At 40.3% G+C, this 27,649-nt stretch overlaps 1 long non-coding RNA gene across 1 annotated transcript; it reads left to right on the top strand.

Annotated features, from left to right (window-relative positions):
- Positions 1 to 8,247: 8,247 nt before the first annotated feature.
- On the top strand, positions 8,248 to 9,868 carry LOC103636823 (uncharacterized). The gene is made up of 3 exons (XR_002264712.3): positions 8,248 to 8,564; positions 8,637 to 8,691; positions 9,619 to 9,868. It is a non-coding gene; the product is annotated as an uncharacterized lncRNA (long non-coding RNA).
- The last annotated feature ends 17,781 nt before the right edge of the window (positions 9,869 to 27,649 follow it).

Below are 27,649 nucleotides of genomic sequence, written 5' to 3'. Positions count from 1 at the left end.
AACTTTTTCACGTTCCGAATAAACATACCCCAAGCGTATTTCAGCTAGTTATTTTATTTTGTGGTGACTAAGTTCTGTTCATTAGCATTAGCGTTTGTATTTTTGGGGTTTACTTTAGGATTTGACAACAGTACCTCCGTAATTCATAAAAATAGTACACTCACTATTCTATCTTATAAGGTATTAATTAATATGAGACAACCTCCCGACTTATAGTCTGACCATCTATTTATTCGATATTATATTATTCATACTTATGAATTTATGATAATCAGTAATAACTAAGAATATAACCATGTCAAAAAATATTATAATAGTTAAAAAATATTAGTTAAATATTTTGCATCTTCATATGTTTGTCTGACATATTGTATAAAATGATTGTTGTGACATAAAGATACCAAAGTACCATAAGTACTCGAGAATATCATGGAATTAGAAAATGAGCAAGGGGCATAGGCGTGCCAGCACTTGGATGATTTATAGAGGTCAGGACTACAAAAGCATCATACACTACATCCTTTTTGTGCATGGCAGATTGATGAATACGAAGACGAAGAATATTACACACTCAGATCAGATATCACTTGAGGCTTGAGCTTGATGACCAGCTAGCTCTTCCTTTGCTTTTGGTTCTAGTGAGAGTTCTAGACCTACTAGTCTCTAGTTTACCTCTAACTATGAACCCCTCGATTGGCCTAATGGAGTCTGGGGTTAACCATCTCACTTGGGTCTAGATTGAATCAAATCCGTTTGGATTGGACTGGTATCTAGAATCCCTTTCTATGTTACTCTACTCCCTTTTCATGCAAAGTGTCGGAGACCATAATTAGGGGTACCCACAAGACAACTAATCTCAGCTGGTAACTCCATCAGCACAAAGCTGCAAAGGCCTGATGGACGCGATTCAGGTCAAGGCTCCGTCCACTCAAGGGACACGATCTCGCCTCGCCCGAGCCCAGCCTCGGGCAAAGACAGCCGACCCAGGAGGATTCACGTCTCGCCCGAGGGTCCCCTCAAGCAACGGACGCACCTTCGGCTCGCCCGAGGCCCAGGCTTCGCGGAGAAGCAACCTTGGTCAGATCGCCACGCCAACCGACCGTATCGCAGGAGCATTTAATGCAAGGATCGACTGACACCTTATCCTGACGCGCGCTCCTCAGTCGACAGGGCCGAAGTGACCACAGTCACTTCGCCGCTCCACTGACCGACCTGACAGGAAAACAGCGCCGCCTGCCCTGCTCCGACTGTTGTGCCACTCGACAGGGTGAGACTGACAGCAGCTAAGTCCAGCCTCGGGCGCCATAGGAAGCTCTGCCTCGCCCGACCCCAGAGCTCGGGCTCAACCTCGACGCCGAACGATGGACTTCGCCTCGCCCGACCCCAGGGCTCGGACTCAGCCTCGACCTCGGAAGACGGACTCCGCCTCGCCCGACGCCAGGGCTCGGACTCAGCCTCGACCTCGGAAGACGGACTCCGCCTCGCCCGATCCCAGGGCTCGAACTCAGCCTCGACCTCGGACGACGGTCTCCGCCTCGCCCGACCCCCGGACCCGGACTCAACCTCGACCTCGGAGGAGCCTCCGCCTCGCCCGACCTCGGGCTCGGACCAACCACGTCACAGGAGGGGCCATCATTACCCTACTCCTAGCTAGCTCAGGCTACGGGGAACAAGACCGGCGTCCCATCTGGTTCGCCCCGGTAGACAAGTAATGATGACACCCCGCGTGCTCCATGACGACGGCGGCTCTCAGCCCCTTACGGAAGCAAGGTGACGTCAGCAAGGATCCGACAGCTGTACTTCCACAGGGCTCAAGCGCTCCTCCGACGGCCACGACATCACATGAACAGGGCGCCAAAACCTCTCCGACAGCCACGACGGCGTGTACTTAGGGCTCTGGCTCCTCTCTGCTAGACACGTTAGCACATTGCTACACCCCCCATTGTACACCTGGGCCCTATCCTTACGTCTATAAAAGGAAGGCCCAGGGCTCTCGTACGAGAGGGTGGCCACGCGGGAGAACGGGTCGACGCACAAGGCTCTCGCTCTCTCTCTCTCCCACGCGAACGCTTGTAACCCCCCTACTGCAAGCGCATCCGCCCTGGGCGCAGGACAACACGAGGCCGCGGTTTCCCCTTACTGTTTCCCCCCTTGTGTCCCGTCTTGCGCCGACCCATCTGGGTTGGGACACGCAACGATAATCTACTCGTCGGTCCAGGGACCCCCCGGGGTCGAAACGCCGACACAAAGTTACACATTTCTTGGGTAGTGGACCTTATCCAACAAAGGTCCAACTACTCCTATCTTATCATAGACGTGGGACTATATGAAATGTATGCCTCGGCGCACCGTAATGTCGAGCATATCTTACTGGAATGGTAAATATGTCCTAACATAGTGGCATGTACCCAAGTCCATGTTGTTGAGTATGGTGTAGCTGGTAAATGGTGTATGAAGCATCCCAATCCTCTGGGACTCAAATGTGATACAATTACTAGTCCCAGGAGGCTAGTAAACACATTTATACATCAGATGATTACAGATCTGCTTAAACGATACAAACCTATAAAGGTGGCGAACAACTTTAAGAGTTGGTCCACAACTCGGGACATATCATCAGAGTGCACTACACGACGGTTGATATTTAGCGACCCTTATTAGGTACCAACTGTTGGTTGCTAAAGGTTAAGGACCGACGGTCAGTCGCTAAATCCTTTTGTAGCAACAGTCGGTTGGTCGCTAAAAGTCTAGAAATTTAACAACTTATGGTTGGTCGCTATAGATGTCGTCGGGGACTAGCGGTGGGTTGCTATAGAGCAAGGATCACTATCAAATCTTATAGCCTAAATGTACTTGTAGATGTTAGTGACTAAAAATTAGTTAAAACAAGTAAACATTGATGAGTTTAGCGAGCATCCTACGGAAGATGATGCAATATTTGAGTTGTTATAACACTATAAAAACCATCAACTAAAAATAATGAATTTAGTTATTACGACAAATAGGGTAATAAATTTTTATTCAAATGTTTATTATTTATTTGCATTCGTAATAATTTATTCAAATGTTTATTATTTATTTGGTAAATTTTTATGAATTTTTAAGTAATTTAAAAGTGCATTTCAAAATAAATAAAAAAAACTCTCCCTAACCCTAAGACGCACTAGAGGCCCATCTACCTAACCCTAGCAGCCGCGCTCCCTGCTTCTCTCCCAGCCGCCGCCCACTCTATCTCTCCCTTCCCTCTCACCACCTCCTCGTCATCTTCAGCGTGCACGCTGCGCGTGGCCGTAGTGGGGGGGTGGCCCCGCGGGCGCATCGGCTGCCGAGGCGCTGGCCTCGTCGAGGGCCCAGATGCGGGTGTTCCTCTTGCTGCTCGCTCGCGCCATGGGTTCCAAAGCGTCCTTCTGCGTCACGTTCCTCTTGCTGCTCCTCATCGCCGCCGCCGCCTGGGGACCTGCTGCACAGGCCGACGACGCTGGTATTGGTAACATGCTTTGCCATCCTTTTGCTTGTCTTCTAATCACTTCAGGGACTCCACTCCATTATCTGCTGCTAGCTGCACCTTTTTTGACTACTTAGTTAAAACCCGGTTTCCAAACCGTTATTAGCGGCTAAAACTTAGCTGAGAGGTCTAGAGCCGGTGATCTATTTGAGAGGTTTGGAAGGGGTGATCTAATACGTCATCTAATTATTTGCCTATATCTCTCAAATAGGAGTAGCCGTTACCTGTTAGCTGCTCCAACCCAATTCTTCCTTATCAGTAGTTGTTGGACCATACCCAATTCATTGCCCTCTCACTTTTTCTCCATCTTGCACGAGCAAAGCTGTCAGTTATATCAGTGAGAAGCAGATGCAAGATAAGGTCATTGGATTCCTTCATGACGCTTGCTCTCAGTCATTCTCGTTTGAACAGAAGGTGATAATCTTGAGCATGTTTTGTATGTTCTTATAACCAGTTGTGTATGTGTATTGTAGAGAGTTAAAATACTGTCGTGGTTGCAAGATATATTAAAGAAATTTCATAAACATTTGGTGCCATGATTTAGTGTTCAGTTGATGATAGTGGCATAGTGCCATGATTTTTTGTGCCTTGTTCTTGCTTAACTTTATAACTGATGAAGTTTCCAATCACAAGTTTTACTTAATTTATACTATTATCTTCTGTTGTAGTATTGATTATAAATGTTGCAAACTTGCAAGTACCAAAGACTCTTTTCAATTAAAATGCTGATTCTATTTTCCATTTCTACTATTTGTATTGTATATTATTTATTTGTATTAATAGTTAATGTAGTTCAAGTGGACGTCAGAACGCTAACATAGCTGTGACCACAGGATGATGATGATTTACTACAGCAGGCACTTGCAATGTCAATGGAGGGTGGTGCTTCAGGATCTGTAGCTGTGACTGACTCTGCTATGGCAGAAGCCGGTGCAGTTGACCCTGACTTAGTGTTGGGTGTGTTTTCTCTTATGTTTGCAGCTTCTACAGTTCTAGCGCATATAATTTGTTGCTATCAATTAATTCTGGTAGTGACAAATGAACCACTGCTTTCTAGTGACACTGATATGTTTATATGCAGCTCTTCAAATGTCTGTCCAGGATGCAAACATGTCCAGTGACACTGATATGAGTAAGGTGTTTGAAGACAGAACGTTTGTGTCATCTATCCTTAATTCAGTATGTATTATTCTTAAACTAATGGCATACATGTACATTTTAGCTGCAGCTTCAATAATTTATTAGCCCTTTTATGTGTAAAATAACAACTTCCTGGTGTTGATCCCAATGATCCATCTGTTAAAGATTTGCTGGCATCATTGCACAGCCAGGGAGAGGTATGTTCTTTTTTGGGTTCCAGTGAAGGTCTCTGTATTGTGATGCAATGAAATTCATGTTGCCTCTAGACTATAGCATTGTTCAGCTTCACCTTGACTAAATAAGAATAAATATATTATCTATCACCAAATCTTCATGCAAATACACAGTTAGTATATGCAAGCAATGGCTATGCACACCTACAAAAAAAACCATTGCAAGATTTAATAATTGTGGTGCATGTATGCAAATACACGAATCTTGACTAGTCTAGTAATGCATGTATGTGGAAATATGAAGGTTTCTTTATTTCTCTTCTTAAACAGGAAGAGAAGAAGGAAGACAAGTCAGACAAAACAGAAGACGAGAAGAACTGCTTCAAGCTAGAGTGATGTCGCTGTGGTGCTTTTGTGACTGATCATCTCTGGAGCTTTTGTGAATGATCTAGCTAGCTATCTGTAATTGATCTAGTTGTGAATGATATTATAATTGTGATACTTTTGTGAATATATAATTGTGGTGCTTTTGTGTTTATGTGATGGATCTATGACTGTGGTATACTGATTAACTGTGTATGTCTTTATGATTCGTGTATAAAAATCTGTGATTTGTGGTGCTTAATTAAATGTATATTTTTATTAATAACAACTGTAAAAAGGGCGACTTTCTGTTGGTTGCTAAATGTATAGTATGACGACTTACTGTTGGTTGCTAAACCTATAGTACAGCAACCCACGGTTGGTCGCTAAATATACAATATTAGCAACAGACGGTCGGTCGCTAAAAAGATGTCGGTCGCTAAAGCCTTTAGCGACGGCACTTACAGCGACCATCCTTATGGGTCGCTAAAAGTTTTTAGCGACCAACCGTAGGTCGCTGAAGGCCGTTTTAGCAACCAACCGTAGGTCGCTGTAAGTGAACCGTCGTGTAGTGGTGGGTTGAAGCAGCCCGATATACGCAGCGAAGCAATTCAGCGGTCCAACAGCCACAGGCAAGGTTGGGAACAGTCGTAACTCTTACCCGATCTCCTTTTTCTGAAAAAAATTTAAATAACCAAGGGTGAGTACAAACGTACTCAGCAGCCCACCTTCACCCACGGAATGGGGAAATCAGATATAATGCATGGAATATGTGGAGCTCAGAATATTTTGCAGAAACAACAATATTTTATGCATGGTTGTTTTGAAAAACATTTTGTACTTTTGCAAAGCGCATCCTCTCCAAAAGGAGCAGGAAGTTTTTCAGTATTATAACAAAATCCCTTAGACTAAACCATCCAGGTATCTCAGCAGTTCCCACTAGTTTTCATTTTCAAAAACAGCTACTGGACTTCCCGTCCACCATAGCTCACGGCTCAACCGCCGAACCTTTTAAAAACCACTTTTCTCAAAACCATCCCTTTTTTGTTGAAAACAAAACATTAATTGTCATACCATACCAGACTCGTCCATTCCTGTGGACACGGACTATTCGAATAGGTTTGAACTCTGCGCAGAGGGGTACACTTTACCCATGAAAGTGCATTCATCCCTTTTGTGAGTTTTGGTGATTTGGATAACAACACATTTAAAGGTCTAACAAGTTTGCTAAGTGTTGAACAGGAAATTCAGTATGATGAACATACTTGAATAGTGTATAATGATCAGTGAACAAGGTTCAACACAAGGTGAAATAACCAGTGAGACAATGCAAATGGATATAATATGGTCTCTATATTGGTTTGAATATATGGACAAGTCCTGAGAAATCACTATGCATAAATATGATCATAATAGAGGTTGAAGTGATTAAGAGGATTGGTCAAGCCAAAGTGAATAAGATATGAGGAATCGTGAATTGGCTTGACCATATTACTATTAGTCCATATATGAATATATGAGAATCAAACTAAAGCTTGCACTATACCACGGAGGATTTTTACCGACCTTTGTTAGCTACCAAAGGTTGGTCGGTAAAAACAGCCGACACATGGTTGGTTGGTAATACCAGTTTTTGCAACGGCGGGACGGTCGGTAAATCTCTTATATTTAGCGTTGGGAGATCCGTCGGTAAAAATGGTAAAGACATCGCTCGTTCGGTCGGTAAATATATTGGCGCAACCCAACCGCGTGCCGCCAAATTATTACGCGCGTTCCTCCCAACCAAATCGCCGCGACGGCCCCCTCCAAAATCCAGCCGCCCGCCCCCTTCTCCTAACTCCCACCGCGCCGCCCGCACGCCCCCTCCACAGCGCCGCCCGCGCGTCCCCTCCATAGCGCCGCCCGCACGCCCCCTCCACAGCGCCGAGCGCCGCCCGCGCGTCCCCTCCATAGCGCCGCCCGCACGCCCCCTCCACAGCGCCGCCCGCGCGTCCCCTCCATAGCGCCGCCTGCGCGCCACAAAATCCCGCCGCCATCGTCCATCCTGCCACCCCCTCCATAGATCTGCCTGCCTCAATAATCCCGCCGCCACCTCCATCGTGTCGCGCCCCTCCATCACGCTGCCCCCTTTGGTGTCATTTGCCTGTGGAATCGTGATTTCCCTTCCTGTTTTTTGGTAAACTTTGGGGGAATTTCTGTTCGTAGGATTTGAGTGTGATTGAAGAAATTTTCCTTGGGGGAATTCATGCTGGAGCATCACTGAACTCGTCTATGGCTATTCCCTAGCGATTTCCTCTCTCAAATTTGTGTTTATCTTGGAGCATTGATTTAACATTTTTGTTCTTTCTTATCTGCAGGATTTAAAGGTTGTTCTAGGTCCTTGCAGGATTAAGCCTAACAAAACAGAGATTTGTGTGAGTCCACAACAAACTTTATTCCCTTCCTGTAGTTATGTAGCAATTACTCTGATCTTTTTATCTTGCTGATCTACTAACATAGGAAGAGTCTGCACAACTTAAATGTTAGGCTTCTTAAATAGTTTTCTTCTTTTTGTAATTCAACATTTTGCTTGATGCCTTATGGGCATAATCTGTTTTAAAATGCAAAACTGCTACCTTAAGAAACAAGCTTCATCTTTATGGCAGTACGTGTTCTAAGCTTAGTCTGAGCCAAAGCCAAGAAGGCTGTGCGTTGCACTTCCACCTGACCTGAGGATTTCATATATCGCCTAGAGAGATGGACATTGTCCTGGCCTTCAGCCTTCATGGTCTTAGAACTGAACCAGCATGGACAGGCAATGAACCAGACTACCAGACGTTGAACACTAATGTAATTTCTTGCAGTGAGTATAAGTTCCAGTAGGTCATGCTTATTAGTTTCATGTTTGCCACTACTGGTTGGTAGTGTTAAAGTACTGAGCACGCACTACTGGTTTTGATTGCCACTGATGCAACACGAAATGTAAGGCAGTGATTGAAGGATCATGAGGATAGTTGCATATGTTCTTCCTTAAGCTTAATGATGATAGCATGAGCAAGATTAATGATGCTTCTCATTCTAAACATAATTCTTTGGTAATACTTTCATCCTTCTAACCAGTATTATCCTTATCATGCTTCTAATTTTGTGTTTATCGCTTGTATCAGGTTGGAAGAGAAGCCATATTATATGCTTTGTTGAGATCGGATCAACCTGTGGCCAAAGGAATAATAGTTTCAACTAATCCGAGTACCATAGTTGCAGATCTGCCCATTGGAAGGCAATTTTGTGAAGTTGTTGTGACTTGTGTCCTGAAAAGAGATGCAGTGTTGGCTCGTCCCTACGATGATATGCAAACTATGGCTACTGCTCACATGATGTCGCTTGCATGGCCATACAAGAAAGTAATAAACGAAACTTTGATATCTTTCTTTTTTGATTAATGAGTACCTACTGACAGATCCTAACTTTGACAGCTGAAGGTCATCAACAAGGCATCAGCAACACCTAACACATCACCTAACATTTCAGGTATTTGACTCTACTACTACTCTTAATGGCCCTAGCTTGGTGACTTATTTGCTGTTTTTAACCATATCTGTTTGGCATTTTCTTTCCTGATATAGTGTAGAACCGGATCTTTGACTCTACTACTACTAACCATATCTCCATGGTTTTTTCTTTGCTGACTTATTTGCTAAGCTTATTTGAACGCCAAACGGATATAGGCAGATATGGTTTGGCGTTTTCAAAATAGTAGTACAGTAATGGATTTGGTGTGTGACTGTGTGAGTGTGACTGTGTGTTATGCAATGCTGGTGAATTGGTGATCTGGTGTGCTGTCTGGTGGATAAGACAGGTGATCTGGCGTGTGAGTGTGTGTGTGTGTGTGTTATGCAGTGTGAGACTGTGAGTGTGTGTGTGTTATGCAGAATGGCGTGTGAGTGTGGACAGGACAGGTGATCTGAACTTCTGAAGGTCTGATTGCTGAGTGCAGACTGAACTGAAGTGCTGAGTGTGTGTGTGCAGCAAGATAGCAAGCTTATGGTCTTTATACTCTTATGGCTATGGTCTTATGGAGTTATGGACTTATGGTTCTGTGTGTGTGTGCTGTGCAACAAGCTATAATGTTTATGGATGATTGATGCTGCCTGCTGGATGTTTTTTTTTTGAATTATGAGCTACACTTTTGGTATTATATCATGCTCTATCCTCTATGGCTGTGTACTGCTACTATGCTGCAAGCTATAATTTCAGTTTATAGTTATGGTGTGTGTGCTGTGCAGCAAGCTATAATTTCATTTTATAGTTATGAACTTTCAAATTTTATCATGGGCTATGGTTGCTGCATTTTTTATTTCATTTGGAGTTCAGTTTTTTGGTTACTGCAATGTACCAGTACCTCTTGTTCCCGGCAATTGATTCATAAGTTTCTTACACATGGTTATATTTTTTCAGGAAATGGACAATGTTAGTATCAGATCATGTTACAACCAACCGTGGACATGGTTCTTCGGTCTTGCATTTCTTTTGGAGCTTTTGTTGCGTATGTTGCGTACAACAACGTGAAGGAATTGAGTTATTGTAATACCGTGGACTAGCTTTTGAGTTATGTAATGTGATATTGCAACCTATGGACTAGTTCGATGTATTGCAAACATTATGTTACTAATGATGTTAATATATGATCGATGGATATTGAAAGACCATTAATTTGTGTGCAACATGTGCAATATGTTACCTCATGAAAGATTAGTGAAGTGTATGAGCATTAAGTGTCCTTATAATAATCTATTTGTATGAATGCAATGGATTGTTGGTTGGTAATATCTGCGGCAACGAATTGTTGGTCGGTAATCTACACAATTAGTGACTCTTAGAGAGTCGGTAATACTATTATTACCAACTGATGAAGCGTCCGTAAATCGTGGCAGCTGCAACTCTTAGAGAGTCGGTAATACTATTATTACCAAATGATGAAGCGTCGGTAAAACTTCTCTTTTAGCGACGGAAGATAAGTCGGTAAAACAACGGTCGGTCGGTAAAAGTTTTACCGACACAGCTTGCAACGACGTTCGTGGTCCGTCGGTAAAGGTCTTTACCGACCTATAGTTCGTCGGTAAAACTGATTTTACCGACAGACCATAAGTTGCAAATAATGTTCCGTGGTATAGTGTTGATTAATCTTAATAGTTATACCTAGAAGACATTCAAGCAAGGTTCACAATATTGAAGAAATGATTCTCTTAATGGATGCTCAATAGGATGTGACTCAAGAATGGCTTGATAGGGTGAAGATAGCAAGGAAAGGGCTTCGAGGAACTAAGCGAAGGTGAAGGCCAAGCGACGGCTTGTAGACCGAGGTACCATGGCTAAGGTGAAGAAGAGAGTACTTGCACTAAGTCGATGAACTAATCAGCTATGAAGAGTTACAACATGTTGATGCATCAGTAAGGTGACTTGAAGCCATGATTTGAACTCATATAAGGTGATATGGTACAAGTCACAGGGTTTGATTTGAGTTTGCTTCAAAAGGTGAGACAAAGATGTTTGTGATCCTTATGAAGCAATGCCATGGAGAAATCACACATGCGACACCAATGACTCAAGGAGTTTACTTCATTTTATTTTATTTAACTTGAGTATAGGAATCAGCGTACTATAAAGGGGGATCCAAAAAGAAGGTTGGTGTTTGCCAAAGCTCAAACCTCTCTATTCAAAAGCTATTTTTGAAAAGCAAAAAAAACTCTTTAACGTTCTATGGTTGACCGTGGTTAGGGTTGAGAAACCTAGAGTGTTCTTGCTGAAAAGCAGCTGAACTTCTTCAACTGCAGCTGAGCTTTCCAGCTGAACTTGACTTCAGCTGAGTTGAGCTTCTTCAGCTGCAGCTGAGCTTTTCAGCTGAGCTGAACTTCAGCTGAGTTGAGCTTCTTCAGCTGCAGCTGAGCTTTTCAGCTGAGCTGAACTTCAGCTGAGTTGAGCTTCTTCAGCTGCAGCTGAGCTTTTCAGCTGAGCTGGACTTCAGCTGAGTTGAGCTTTCTCAACTTCAGCTGAACTCAACTTCAGCTGTGAACCTCTTTGACCATACACCAGCTGAACTTGCCTCCGGGCAGTTGAGCTGGGGTTTTCTCTCCTAAACTCATTGGTCAAGACCGGTTGAACTGGTCCTGAGGGGCAGTTCAGCTGGTCTCTGACCCCTCTGACCTCTGATCTGTAGTCTGCCAGTCAGACTGGCAAACAGGTCGCCAGAGCTGTCAGGGGCGGTTCAACCGCCCCCCCTGGGCGGTTCAACCGGTATGGTTAACCCTGGTCAGCCTGCAGGTCAGTCTGGCAGTCAGTCTGGCAGTCAGTCTGGCAGTCAGACTGGCAGACAGTCTGCCTGACCTGCCAGGGGCGGTTCAACCGCCCTAGGGGGCGGTTCAACCGGTCTCAAATAGAAAAATCGGCCCCAACGGCTAGTTTTGAGCTCCAACTATATATACTCCCTCCTACCTCTCTCCCCACAGCAGTGAGCACGATTTGAACTCCATTTCTAACCCAAGAAACACCTCCCTCTCTCTCACACACATCTCTTGCCTCTCTCATTTCAAATCTTTGGAGAGAAATCTTTGAGTGAGCTTGAGAGCTGCGGTTTTGTGCTTCATCTCTAAATCTCTCTTGCTCTTCTTCTTGATTCGAGCTTTGGTACTACATCGAGTTCTTTGTGGATTCATTACTCTTGGAGCTTCTAGCTCCTAGACGACTAGGTGTCGCTTGTGAGTCTCCAAATCTTGTGGAAGACCACAAGAAAGTTTGTATTACCCGCTCGTTTGAGCAAAGATTAGTGTGTGAGCTTGACCTTTGTGGTCGGCAAAGGGAGGATTAGGGTTGAAAGAGACCCGGCTCTTTGTGGGCGCCTCAACGAGGAAGTAGGGCACCTTGGTGGTGTGACCAAACCTCGGGATAAATCTTGTGTCTCTTGTGTTCTTGCTCATTGTGTTTGTTTGTGTTCTTCGTTCTCTCACCATTGCGTGGAAGATTTGTTTATATCTTTTTGGTGTGTGGATTTTGAGAAGTGCCATTCTCAGATCTACTACTTTGAACCCTGTGGATCATTTAGAACATCTCATTTCCAAAGTTAACTGGGTGAATTTCGAGATCAATTCAGTTTTACCCAGTTTGCTTCTAGTTTTTGTTGAAAAAGTTTTAACTTGCCTATTCACCCCCCCTCTAGGCAACTTTCAATTGGTATCAGAGCCTAATCCTCATTCTAACGCTTAACCACGTGAGGAAAGATCATGTCGGGGGGATTAAGAAACGAAAGTGCTTCTAAGCTTGAAAAAGTTGAGGTTGCCTCAACTTCATCTTTTGGTGCAGATGTTGATCCTAGGGCAATAGATCTTGCCATGAGAATCGCCGAAAGGATGTTCCTCAAAATGAAGGAAGATGAGGCGAAGAACAAGATTGAAGAAGAAGAAAATGATCGATGGAGACCAAACGACAAATCCACCTCTTCACAAGGTTCGTCTTTCAAATCCACTTCTCATATGTGCTTTGTCGCTAATGGGAGTGACAGTGAAAGCGAAAGTGAGGATGAGGATGAACATGAAAGTGACAGTGAAAATGAGGATGATCTTCAAAAATTCTTCGCTCAACTAAGCAAGAAGAACCGGATGAGCTTGCTCAAACTCATGGAAAGAGCAGAAGAACAAAAGGAAATGCTTCATAAGCAAGAAGATATCCTCATCGAAAAAATCAAAGACTTGGAGAAGTTGACCAAAGAGCATGAGAAGCTAAAGTGCTCTCATGATGATTTGGTCCAAAGGTATGAGGACTTTTCAATTGAGCAAATTAAAGCTGTTAATCATTCATCATATATTGCTCAATTAGAAAGTAAAAATGCTATGCTCAAGAACACAATAGAAAAGCTAAATATTGAAAATCTAGCTTTGCAAGAAAAACATTATATGCTTGTGTGCTCTCATAATAAATTGATGGATTCACATATCATGTTAGAAATAGCTCATGAGGTTGTGTTAACTAATTTGAAATCATACCAACCTCACATATGCACATGTACTCAAGTAGAAACTATATTATCATGTGTTAACAAATGTTGCTCTCAAGAAAGCCAATCTTCCATTGAGCTAAAACTTTCAGGAACAAGTAATGTTTCCTATGCAAAAGAAAACAATGAGCTCAAGGAAGAAAATGAGAGGCTAAAAAGGAGCTTGATTCAATTGAAGGGAAAGTGTCATGCTCAACCTTCTCAAGATAACCGTGATAATATGTTGAAAAAGCTTGAGAAGGGGACAATAGTAGCATGCACAAAACCCCTTCAAAAGAATATCAAGCTTTCCAAGAAGGACATGAGCAAACATCAAGAGAAGAAAGCCAAAGCTCATGACAAGTGCCTCAACCACGCCTCCACATGCTCCACACAAGGTAACAAACAAGTCACTCTTCTAAATAAGAGAAGATGCGCTAGAAAGTGTTATCAATGTCATGAGAAGGGACATGAGATTAAGTCATGTCCCTACACAAAGGATAGTGGCGTAACTTTAGAAAGAAAGAGGCTCACTAACCATGTAGCAAACAAGAAGCAGGGCAAGAAGGAGTCTTGCAAAATTAAAAATCAGATTTGCTACACTTGCCGAAGAAAGGGACACCTATGCAAGGATTGTCCCATGAGTGAGTATCCTAAGCCTACCATGTCAATTCATTCATATTCAGTTAGGAGACCCAAAAATGACACTTGTGCTAGAAAGGTAAGTAGTTCACCTAAAACTAGCACAAAGGCCATTTGGGTGCCTAAGTATTTATTAGCTAACCTTGGTGGACCCATCCAAAAATGGGTACCAAAATATACTTAATAAGTTTTGCAGGTACCCAGAGATGATATGAAGCTTTGGGGTGCTTGAGCGGTTTAACTCAATTATTATCTCAAGCTATCAATCTTACATTGTCTATCCTTTAAGATTGACCCAAAGATGAATTGAGTTGTTATATCACTAACTTCATATTCATCCCTAGCAAGAACTTGTGTTGTAGGGAATAATGATTAACCTTTGTGGGAATCAAGCAAAAGGCCTACAACCAAGTGATATCCAAAGGATGGTAACAATTAATTCTTAAGTGCATATTGCTTTTAATTGGTATATTCCTTTGTGTCTTTTGTAGCCACATAGGAAAAATGAAGCACTTGAGAATGAACTTAAAAGTTTTTACCTTGCTTTGGAAAGGATCTAATTATATGGTAGATTGCAAGTTCATATTTTCATAATGTGACAATCTACATGCTTTAAATTGATTGTATGTATCTTGTGGCATATTTCAAGTTAATCATCATATTATTGCCATGACCTAGACATAAAGAGTATTATCCCATGTTCTTAAATGAATAGAGTGCTAAGTAAGAAATTCAAATTCTTAAAGCACTTACCAAAAGGGAATTCTCTATATGACTAGAGTTGTGAGACTAATGTTTCTACCCAAGTGTTTATGTAGTCTCACAACATGAGAATGTGTTTCCCAAATGGAGTGTGCCATTCAACATTCAAAGAAGATCAAACCAATACTATGTAATGTATTCATTCTTGTTTAAATTGGTTTTGAGTCTTCTACATTAATCACTCACCATGCTATGAATTAAACTTGCCATGTAAACTTAATTAAATAATCATGTTTTTTTCACCTTGTTTAATTTTGGTGTTATGCATGATGCTTGTAAGGACAATTTAGTTCATATCATGAGGTTTCCTATTTTAGTAACCTTCTTGTCATTCATATACTAGAGGTTTCTAAATAGAAAACTATTGTTTGTGTTTCTAATGCAATCTTTTTTAAGCCATTTCATGGAAATTCATAAGTAGAGATTGTGCTCTTTCATTTGGTAAAATCACAAGCATTAAAGGTTAATCTTCACCTAAAAGAAAGATTAGGAATGCTCAAGGCAAAGGTATGGAACTAGTTGTTTCATTTGGTATGTGACCAATAATAGTTCATTTCAAGTGGCATTCTTTCAATTGGTAATAATCTATTTTATGGAAAGAAATGCCAATATGAAGGTTAAATTCCTTTTGGCTTAAATTTGTAAATTGGTGCATATTAGTAATTCACTCATCCACGTGCATTAATTTAAAAGGAATTATTTTATGCCTTTATGCCTCATAAATGATGATTTGTTTGCCATTCATATATAGATATCATCATTCATTAAATACTTCCTTGTACTACTAATACCTCTTCTCAAAGTGTTTTATCGACTAGTTTTAAAAGGGAAAGAGATAACAAAGAAGGAAGTCTCCACAAATGATGAAAAGAAGAATACTAAGGTGACACCACCACAGATAGTAAGATCTGTCAAATTGGTATAACAAATGGTACGTTCTATATGGTGGTAAGTATTCTTAGGCATAAGTTAATTCATTGCAAATTTGTCATGCCTTGACCATGATATGTAATGTACTCCCCTTGAGACTCTTAACTGAATTGAAAGTGCATGTGGCAAGTCATTCAAATACTTGATGCACATATCTAGTGGGAGAACATTATATATCTTGTGTCGTAGAGAATAAGTTTCCCTTGAGTAAGCTATACTAAGACAATCCAAAATGGTAAATTTGTACCTAATTCATATGGATTGTAATCTTTGTTTTCTAAATAGCTACTCTTGATGCAGTTTAAAATTCCCTTATCGTTAAATCTAAAAGTGCATAAGAATCTTTTTGGTGATATTCATGACATACATATGCACTAACATGGATATGATTTTTAAACTGTAAAATGTACAATTAGTGATCCATACTCTCTAAATTTTGGAAACCCATATTTTGATATCTTAGAAATCTACTTCAATCGGTATCCATATGCTTCACATTGAATTGGATCACTAAGTTGTAAATTCCATGCATAACTTGTCTTCATGATATGAATGCTTGTGTGACTAACCTTGATAAGCTAGGTGTGAAAGGGAAATAGGCTTTAAACCTTTTCCTAAATGATTTTGGTGGTTGAATGTCCAACACAAATAATTGGACTAACTAGTTTGCTCGAGATTGCATGTTCTACAGGTGTCAAAGATTCAACAAAAACCAATAGAAAGAACAAGACAGGGTTCAAAACAAAGGAGCAAAAAGAAACCGAAGTGCTCCCTGGTCTGGCACACCGGACTGTCCGGTGTGGCACCGGACAGTGTCCGGTGCACCACCGGACAGTGTCCGGTGCACCACCGGACAGTGTCCGGTGCACCAGGGAGGATTGCCTTCGAACTCTTCACCTTCGGGTTTCTCAGGCGCAGCCCACTATAATTCACCGGACTGTCCGGTGCACCACCGGACAGTGTCCGGTGCTCCAGAGTGAAGCGGCTCTGAACTGGCCAGCTTCGGGAAAATGGAAGGCCGCTCCGCTAAAATTCACCGGACTGTCCGGTGCGCCAGCAGAGCAACGGCTACTTCGCGCCAACGGTCGACTCTGTCAGTGTACAGTACACGCAGCAGGAGTCAGAGCAGGATCAAAGGGGCACCGGACTGTCCGGTGCTGCACCGGACTGTCCGGTGCCACATGAGGACAAAGCCTCCAACGGTCGACCCGCTCCAACCCCAACGGATAGGATGACGTGGCTGGCGCACCAGACACTGTCCGGTGTGCACCGGACTGTCCGGTGCGCCCATCGCCAGCAGCTTCTCCAACGGCTACAAAATTGGATGGTGGCTATAAATACCACCCCAACCGGCCACTTCAAGGTGTGGGAGCCCAAGCAACATTCCAAGTCATCTAGTTGACATACTCAAGCCCTCCCAACCACATATATTCATTGATCCATCCTATACACAAGATTTAGACCACTACAACCAACACAAGTGCCACAAAAGAGAGAGCAAGCAAAAGAGAGCTACTCATTTGAGTTTAGCACTAGTGCCTTGTGAGATTCGTCGAGAGATAGTGTGTGCTTCATCTTTGTGTTCATTTGCGCGTGGAGTTTTGACTCCCATTGAACTTCCTCCAAAGTTTTGGAGGCTTGTAAAAGCTAGCAAGAGACACCAAAGATTGTGGTGGTCCTTGTGGGATCGAGAGTGATCCTTGAGAAGAAGAAGAGCTCACCGATCCTTGTGTGATCGGGGGAGAGAGGGAAAGGGTTGAAAAAGACCCGTCCTTAAGTGGACTCCTCAACGGGGACTAGGCCTTCGAGGGCCGAACCTCGGTAAAACAAATCACCCGTGTCCATTGTGGTTATTGCTTGTGATTTGTTTGTGTTCCCTTGCTCCAAGTTTTCTTGCATCTTTATTTGCTAATATCATTTGGTGTTACTTCAAGTTAAATTCCCATTTAGTGAAGCAACACGTTGCAAGAAAGAACTTGTCCTAGTGCTCTTCTCATCTAAGGCTTCTTGCTTTGTTTTTCTATAACTTATTAATTGATTTATCACTTCCGCATTATTTAGCAATACTCTCTTCAAGCAAGAACTTAGTTTATATTCTCGGATATTTGTATATCTTGTTCTAACCACTAATCAAGGGATCTAGTTGGGGGATAAAGTTTTAATTTTCAGGTTTCGCCTATCCACCCCCCTCTAGGCGACTTTCAATTGGTATCAAAGCTAGGCACTTCATCTTGAGTCTAACAACTCGAAGTGATGGCTCGTAGAAGATCCCAAAAGAACAAGAAGACCCAGGAGAACACAACTCAGAAGGAGGTAACTCTTGAGATTTTATTTGATGATTGTTCTAATTATGACTCATGGTCTACTAGTGTGATAAATGCTTTTAGAACCATAGATCCACGATTAGAACAAATTATAGACAAGAGTATTTTTGCCTCTAATTTCAATGGAAAAATTAATTCCGAGGAGGATCAAAGATGTTATCGCTTAAACTATCTAGCTTTTGACATCTTAACTAATTCTCTTAGTAGAGAAGATTATCATGCCTTCATATCAAACTATGACGAATCTATCCATGATGCGCATGATATTTGGACTAGAGTTAAAAATAAATTTGATGAGTCCAAACATGATAGTTCATTTGATGCTTCTACTTCCTTTAGTCTTTGTGATACTAACCCTTGCAAGGGAGAAGAAGAAAATGAACGATGGAGACCAAACGATGAATCCACCTCTCCAAAAGGTTTGTCTTCCCATTTCGATTCCCACATATGTTGTGTGGCTAATGAAAATGATAGCGGAAGGACAAATGAGGATGAGGAGGAAGAAAGAAGCTTCTTGCATCTCTACGCTCGCCTAAGCCAAGAAGATAAGGCGGTCATGCTCAAACTTCTAGAAAGAGCGAGAGAGCAAAGCGAAGCTCGTCAAAGGCTAGAGGATGTTCTCTCCATGAAAATGCTACACTTTGACGAGTTGACTAAAGAACATGAGGAGCTAAGGTGCTCTCATGTTGATTTGGTCCAAAGGTATGAAACTATTTCAATTAAGCAAGATAACGCTTTACATTGTATTGCTCAATTAGTAAATAGGAATTCCTTGCTTAAGGACCAAGTAGAAAAGCTAAAAGTTGAAAATCTAGCTTTTCAAGAAAAACATGATATGCTCCTATGCTCTCATGAAAATCTTATGGATGATCATATCATGTTAAACATTGCTCATGAGGTTGTGATAGAAAACTTAAAATTCCAACAACCTCACTCTTGCACATGTGTTCATATTGATACTATATTACCATGTGCTAATGCTTGTTGTCCGTCAACAAGCAAATCTTCTTTTGAGCTAGAATTTGCAGGAACAAATGATAATACATATCAAAAGCTCAAAGAAGAAAATAAGAGGCTAAAGATGAGCTTGACACAACTTAAGGGGAAATGCATCGCTCAACCTTCTCAAGATAACCATGATCACATGGTGAAGAAGCTTGAGACGGGAACAACCGTGGCATGCACTACATCCCTTGAAGAAAATGTCAAGGATTTGAGGATTGCCAAGAAGAGGGAACAAAATATGAAATTCAACACCTCCTCCAAAAGCCTCAACCACGCCTCCACAAAAGGTAACATCCAAGGTAATGATCAAGCCACACTTCACATTAAGAGGTGTAGTGAATGCTTTGAAGAGGGGCACTTGATTAGGTCATGTCCCTATATTAATGGCTTGATTATTAACAAGGATGATAGACTTTGTTTTACATGCTCCAAGAAGGGACACTCACCTAGATCTTGTCCCCATTTAAAACAAAGAGGCATAGGGTTAGAAAAGAAAATTTTTACTAACCATGTAGCAAGCAACAAACAAGGAAGGAAGAAAGTTTCAAAACTTGGAAAACGCCTATGCTACACATGCCGGGAAAAGGGACATCAATGCAAAGATTGTCCCATTGGTAAAAATCCCACTCCTAACTTGTCATTTGATTCATATATAACTAGGCAACCCAAGATTGCAACTTGTGCTAGAAAGGTAACAAGTTTACCAAGCGCTAGCACAAAGGACACTTGGGTTCCTAGATCTTTGTTTACTAACCTTAATGGACCCATCAAGCGATGGGTACCAAAATGTGCTTGACAAGATTTGTAGGAGAAGGAGATGGTATGAACCTTTGGAGTGCTTGAGGGAGTTAATTCAATTCTTATCAACTCAAGCTATCAATCTTCAAATGATCTACATATTCAAGATTGACCCAAGGTTACTTCAATTTATTGTATTCAAAACTCATATCATCTTGGGAAGATATTAATGTTGTAGGAAATAAAGAATCATCATATGCGGAATATCAAAGCCTACAACATGGAGGAAAGTCAAGGGATGGTAACATTTATATTCTTAAGTGCAATTATCTTAATTTGTCATGTGTCTTGTGTAGTCACATAGAAATAGAAAGCACTTAAGCATATGTTAAAATTATGTTATCATTCCTTGAAGAAATTCCTCTCATATGGTAGATTGTGTATTTATCAATTCTATATTATGACAATCTACATGTTTTAAATTGTTGCAAGTTCTCATGGCATGTTTTTACATTAATTATTCTATTATTGCCATGTTCTAGATATAGAGAGATATTTCATATTCTTAAAAGACTAAGGTGTCATGTAAGGAATTCAAATCCTTAGGACACTTATAAAAGGAAAACTCTCTCTAACTAGAATAGTGAGATTAATGATTTTATCTAAGTAACCCAAGTAGTCTCACTTGTAGAGAATAAGTTTCTCTTTGGAAGTATGTAATCTAACATGAAAAGAAAAATCAATCCAATGTTTTATGATGTATTTCTACTTGCTCAAATTGGATATGATTCTTTCACATTTATCGCTTTCCAAATCATGAATTAGATTTATTCCTATAATCTCAAAGGATTATTTATGCTTGTTTTATGAGTTAAAATTGAGCATAACATCATCTATGAATAATTTAATTCATGCTATGAAGTTTCCATGTTTTAGTAATCTAGTTTTTTTTATTCCATATCAAAAATGATTACAAAAATGAAAACTAGTGCTTGTGTTACTAACAACGTATCTCTTGAGCTTACTTATGAATATCTACAAAAGAGAAAGTACACAAGGCTCATGGGTTGTTCTTCACCCAAAAGAAGAAAGGTAAAAGCAAAGGTATGGGAACTCATCTTCTTAATCAAATTTAATTCCCATCTCCATGGCTATTTAATCTAAATTATCATATTCTACCCATGTGAGGAATAGATTCTTTATTGAACTCAAATCAGCTGGATGTGCATTCAAATATCATTTTCTTAATGCTCATGACCATTAGAATCTATTTAATGCCTTTGCGATATTTATATATGTTATCATATTGATTTGCTTCCAAGCAATCGTTAACTAAATTCAATATGATAAAGTAAAATCTCCAATGATTATCAAAATTCTTAAAAGGTGCTCACTCATATTTCTCAAATGAAATGCACTAATGTTAAGGATTTTACTTCATGTCTGTGTGACTTATGAATGATGAACTGTCTATATTTTCTATCTAAAGAGATCATCCTTCATCATATACTCCCTTGTACTATTAACATCTTTCTTGAGTATCTTCAATAAGTTTGAAAGGAAAAGGAAACAACTACAAAGGGAGGACTCTCAAATGAAAGAGGAGGACATCAAGAACAACACCACCTACCTGGATAATAAGATCTACAAAACAATCAATTGTGTGGTTGTGAGTATTCTAAATACTTTCATTATGAGATTACTAGGCTTAAGTTGTTATTGCAAAATTTATGAGCCTTGATCAAGATGTACAATGCTTCTCCATATTTGTCTTTAAAGTAAATGCATCCATTCAATTCAAATACTCGATGCATATCTTTAAGGGGAGGCTATTCTTACATCTTGATTTTGTTGAGACTATTGCTTTATCTCAGTAATTTCATATAGTCTCTTGCATGAGAATAAGTTTCTCATGAAGTATGCTACTATTTTTTTTAAAATTCTTGTCTTTCACTCTAAAGTAGCATATTTGCTGGATTCTCCTACTCTAAGCTTAATTGATAATATAATGCGTATGTTGTTCGTTTTGATCACATCTGTTATTTGTTTGATCATTGAATGACTTCAATCAACAATCATGCTTATTAGTGCCATATATACTATCAATCGATATCTCTCTTGATATTCACTAAGTTAAAAGGAGAATTCATGATACATTTATGCAACTTGTGATCCATTTGATATATGCTAACAATAACTTGAAAAGATCACTTGTTGTAGAACTCTCTCTTGTGCAAAACATTTCCATATATTGTCATTAAAATAAGTCTTAAGCATCTAAGACTAAGGACAAAGCACAATGAAGAGAGCGTCCCTATGTAAAGGTACAAGAAGATAAAGCTATCTCCTTTCATTCAAACTTGTACCTAAATCTTCCTTCTCTATACATTCTTTGCATATCTTGTATGAAAGGAAGAGAAAGCATGTCCTTTGCATTTTTTCCCTGCTTCATACCTAGTTTAACCTCTCAAACATTTCATTATTGCATTTATGCATCTTTGTTAAAACTGGATGAAGTAATCTTATTGTCAAAGAGCTTAAAGCTTGACCTTGTAACGAGGATAAGCTGCCTTTGTCTCAAAGGTGGATGGTCCTTAAGTCTCTTTGAAATCCTTAAGGGAAAATGCTTAAAATATTTGTAACATGCTTTCAGTAGTGCATAAACTGTCATGAGCATCACACTTATACTATGCCACAATGCACTTCACATTCTGTATGATATAGATATGTTCTCATTTACCCAATTATGTGCAATTGGCATTTGAGGCCAAAAATATGTTTTCCTCTCGCACATATTTAGGGGGAGCAATCTATGTTATATAGAATTATGATCATGCTTAATTTGACATATCCTTTTGATCATATCTCTTTTATGTCTATGACTAATGTGTTTTCAAGTATATTCTCATGCTTAGTCATAGGATTGAAAGGGAAATGGAGTATTCGGCAAAGACGACGCTTCCACTCAACTCCTTCGGTATTATCCACTCTTTGTCGGTATTCCGCATAGTTCTCCTCTATGGTACAATCTTCTCTCATATATTATTTGCCAAAGGGGAAGTGAAAGTAACAAGGGCTTATATCTCATTCTCAGTATCCGTTTTTGGCGATTCATGCCAAAGGGGGAGAAAGTAGCCCAAAGCAAAAGGACCGCACCACCCTCCTAATTTCAAAACTAATGATCTTCAATTGGTAAATTTCAAATTGGTATCTTATTGTGTTCAAAAGGGGGAGAAAGTAGTATTTTCAAAATTGATATCTTAAAACTCTCTTGAACACTAAGAGGAGGATTTCATTGAGGGGGAGTTTTGTTTAGTCAAAGGAAAAGCATTTGAAACAGGGGGAGAAAATTTCAAAATCTTGTAAAAGCTTCTCAAAAATCTTATTCATCTGCCTTTGACTATCTGCAAAATGTCTTTGAAAAGAATTTCCAAAAGAATTGCAAAAACAAAACTCATGGTGCAAGCGTGGTCCAAAATGTTATATTTAAAGAAAGCATCCATGCCTATCTTATGAAATGCATATTGGTTTAATTCCAAGCAACCTTTGCACTTACCTTAGGCAAACTAGTTCAATTATGCTCTTATATATTTGCTTTGGTTTGTGTTGGCATCAATCACCAAAAAGGGGGAGATTGAAAGGGAAATAGGCTTTAAACCTTTTCCTAAATGATTTTGGTGGTTGAATGTCCAACACAAATAATTGGACTAACTAGTTTGCTCGAGATTGCATGTTCTACAGGTGTCAAAGATTCAACAAAAACCAATAGAAAGAACAAGACAGGGTTCAAAACAAAGGAGCAAAAAGAAACCGAAGTGCTCCCTGGTCTGGCACACCGGACTGTCCGGTGTGGCACCGGACAGTGTCCGGTGCACCACCGGACAATGTCCGGTGCACCAGGGAGGATTGCCTTCGAACTCTTCACCTTCGGGTTTCTCAGGCGCAGCCCACTATAATTCACCGGACTGTCCGGTGCACCACCGGACAGTGTCCGGTGCTCCAGAGTGAAGCGGCTCTGAACTGGCCAGCATCGGGAAAATGGAAGGCCGCTCCGCTAAAATTCACCGGACTGTCCGGTGTACACCGGACTGTCCGGTGCGCCAGCAGAGCAACGGCTACTTCGCGCCAACGGTCGACTCTGTCAGTGTACAGTACACGCAGCAGGAGTCAGAGCAGAGGATCAGAGGGGCACCGGACTGTCCGGTGCTGCACCGGACTGTCCGGTGCCACATGAGGACAAAGCCTCCAACGGTCGACCCGCTCCAACCCCAACAGATAGGATGACGTGGCTGGCGCACCGGACACTGTCCGGTGTGCACCGGACTGTCCGGTGCGCCCATCGCCAACAGCTTCTCCAACGGCTACAAAATTGGATGGTGGCTATAAATACCACCCCAACCGGCCACTTCAAGGTGTGGGAGCCCAAGCAACATTCCAAGTCATCTAGTTGACATACTCAAGCCCTCCCAACCACATATATTCATTGATCCATCCTATACACAAGATTTAGACCACTACAACCAACACAAGTGCCACAAAAGAGAGAGCAAGCAAAAGAGAGCTACTCATTTGAGTTTAGCACTAGTGCCTTGTGAGATTCGTCGAGAGATAGTGTGTGCTTCATCTTTGTGTTCATTTGCGCGTGGAGTTTTGACTCCCATTGAACTTCCTCCAAAGTTTTGGAGGCTTGTAAAAGCTAGCAAGAGACACCAAAGATTGTGGTGGTCCTTGTGGGATCGAGAGTGATCCTTGAGAAGAAGAAGAGCTCACCGATCCTTGTGTGATCGGGGGAGAGAGGGAAAGGGTTGAAAAAGACCCGTCCTTAAGTGGACTCCTCAACGGGGACTAGGCCTTCGAGGGCCGAACCTCGGTAAAACAAATCACCCGTGTCCATTGTGGTTATTGCTTGTGATTTGTTTGTGTTCCCTTGCTCCAAGTTTTCTTGCATCTTTATTTGCTAATATCATTTGGTGTTGCTTCAAGTTAAATTCCCATTTAGTGAAGCAACACGTTGCAAGAAAGAACTTGTCCTAGTGCTCTTCTCATCTAAGGCTTCTTGCTTTGTTTTTCTATAACTTATTAATTGATTTATCACTTCCGCATTATTTAGCAATACTCTCTTCAAGCAAGAACTTAGTTTATATTCTCGGATATTTGTATATCTTGTTCTAACCACTAATCAAGGGATCTAGTTGGGGGATAAAGTTTTAATTTTCAGGTTTCGCCTATCCACCCCCCCTCTAGGTGACTTTCAAGGTGAACCCAAGGTCAAGCTAGGTCCATCATCAAGAAGGCAACACAATGATGTATCAAGAAAAGGAGAAAAGGCTCCTATTCTTAACTCTAGCTTTTATCTATGTGATTAAATATTAACTTGAAACCATGTAAGATGGTTGTCAAGTATATATATGTGGGTGCCTACACAAAGAGAAAGGTCACAATAAGGATTGTGTGGGTACTCAAGGCTCTTCCTACTAATCTCAAAGGACCCAATTCAAATTGGGTACCAAGATATGAAGTTTAAACTTGTTTTGCAGGATCACGCCTTCAATGGATCAAGTTGGATGCTCGATAATGAATGTATAAATCATATTTGGAGATAGTAGCAAGGGTGGTAACAACTGAATCTCAAGTGCATATTATTTTCAAATCTTATCTCTTTTGTGACTTGTGTAGCCACTAAGGGAAAAGAAGCACTTGAGGATATACATCAGTTGTTGACTATAAAATAAAGATCCAATTGGAAGATGAATGAATATTATCATATGGACAACAATCCAAAATTATGTGACATATTCTCTATCTAGTTAATTTGGATTTGATTCTTCTATATTAGACAATCACCATAATATGGATTAAGTCAGCCCTTTAGACTTCATTGAACAACCATGCATATTATCCATGTCATTCAAAATATATTGTGCATGAGGGCTCAAGGGAAATTTAGTCCATATTATGAGGTTTCTCTATTTTAGCAACTTGTTTGCCTTTCACATATAAAGGGTTGCTAAATAAGAAACTAGTGCTTGTGCTACTAATGCCATCTCTTATGTTGAGTTTATCCATAGAAAATCTATGTTGAGAGATGGTGCTTATTATTAAATTGGATAAATCACAAGCTTAAAGGATACTATTCAACTAAAGTAAGATGAAGTTGATAAGAGGCCAAGGTATGAAAACTTCCTCTCCTTCAGTTGTTTTAGTATTTTATCCTTAGTGGGATGTACCATAGTATAGGTTAAATTCCTTGCAATATAAAATGTTCGATAGTGCATAGAACTTTGACATCAATTATATGTGTGCACTCATTTAAAGGAATTTAGTCTATCCTTTTGGGTTTCAAGAATGATGGTTCATTTTCATCCACATATAAGGATCATCATTTGTAAAATCTTCCCATGTGTTTTTAATGCTCTCTTTTCTAAGTATTTCAACAAGGTCCTTCCAAGTGCTTTCAAGATGGATTCAAAATCTACAAATATAAGAGTCTTGGTTGTTTCAATCATTGAGTTTCAATTGATATCATATCAAGTATGATCGAACCAAGCAAAGATGAATAAAGTTCAAGATCACTTGGTTGGATGAAATCATAAAAGAAAAGAAAGCACAGTCATTCAAGAAGGGAGTTACACTTTTTGTCAACCAAATAATGAAGATGTAGTGACATATTTATATGATATCCTTCATTATGAGGTTTGAGGTTCATATTAGCATGCTTTACCCTTCAAAATTTCAATTGATATACTTTCAGTTCTTAAACTTTCAATTGGCTTAATTTTCATCATCTATGTAAAGCATGTTATGTTAAACCAAGATATAGTGCAAACATCTTCTTTAACCTCATATTGTTGATGTGCATAAGTGTACTTTGTGTACTCTTGCATGCACAAATTGAGTGAGAGTTTAGCCTATATCCTGTGAAACTAATGATTTATTTCAAGTTCATGTTGTTTAGTCTCACACCTTGGTGAAAGGAGAACATCAAGTGAGGATGAGTGGTTCCAAGGAAATGATCAAATATTTACCACATGTCACCCCATGGATTAGTTCTATTGGGGAACGATTTGTGTTCTCCAGCATAAATTCAATTGTTTCAAATATATTATGCCTTGACCAAGATATATGATGAACTCCTCTAAGAATCTTAATTAAATCAAGTGCATGTTACAAGTAATTCGAGTACTTGATGCATACATTTAGGGGGAGCTCATTCTATATCTTGTATCCTTAAAGACTAACATTTTCTTTTAGTGAATTTGTGTAGTTCTTTGAAGAGAATGAGTTTCTCTTGATAATTTAAAGAGGATGAGTTTCTCTTTGAAATGTCAAGCCTATCAAAAGCTAAGATAGAAATTCATGATTATAATGAAGACCATATGGCATGGAACAAAGGTGTGTCACTCCATGAACTATTGTATTACATTTGTGTATCTAGGCTCTTACAAGTTAGTGTATGCATGTATATGCAATATCTTAAGTCACATCATAAGGTTGCACTTGAATCTTGGCTTAAAATATTGCATATCATGTCTATTAGTATACCGTTTGATTATGAGTAATTCCTTAAATTGGTGCAATTTCATATTTTCATACTTTATTTGTACCAAGGTTCAAATTGTAGAACTTAATCCCCTGGCCTCACAAGTCCAAGTGCATAAGCTAAACAAGTATTCATCACTTGTATGCACACATTTAGGGGGAGAATAGTCTATAATTTGAATCTTTGAGACTAACTTCATTTCCAAGTCTATTATGTGTGTAGTCTCGAATTAGAAAGGAATCTTTGGGCAAAGACAATCGCTTCCACTGCAAATTTTGATGGGTATCAAAGATTCTTTGCTCCAATAAATGTATCTTTTATACATTTCATAAGGGAATGAGTTTCTCTTTTATATGCTACTCCAACATCTTCTAAAATTGGTAAACATGTATCACATCCTTTTGGATTGCAAATGTCTGAAGTAGCATAGCTTATAAATTCTCCTGTCTAGAACTTAATTGATTAAATAGTGCACATGTTCCTTATGATTGCATGATTATGTTCAATTGATACTCCTTTTAT

Source organism: Zea mays, chromosome 8 (assembly GCF_902167145.1).
Source record: "Zea mays cultivar B73 chromosome 8, Zm-B73-REFERENCE-NAM-5.0, whole genome shotgun sequence".
NCBI lineage: Eukaryota > Viridiplantae > Streptophyta > Magnoliopsida > Poales > Poaceae > Zea > Zea mays.
The sequence above is the reverse complement of the archived record's forward strand: the minus strand, read 5'-3'. Positions and strand labels throughout refer to the sequence as shown.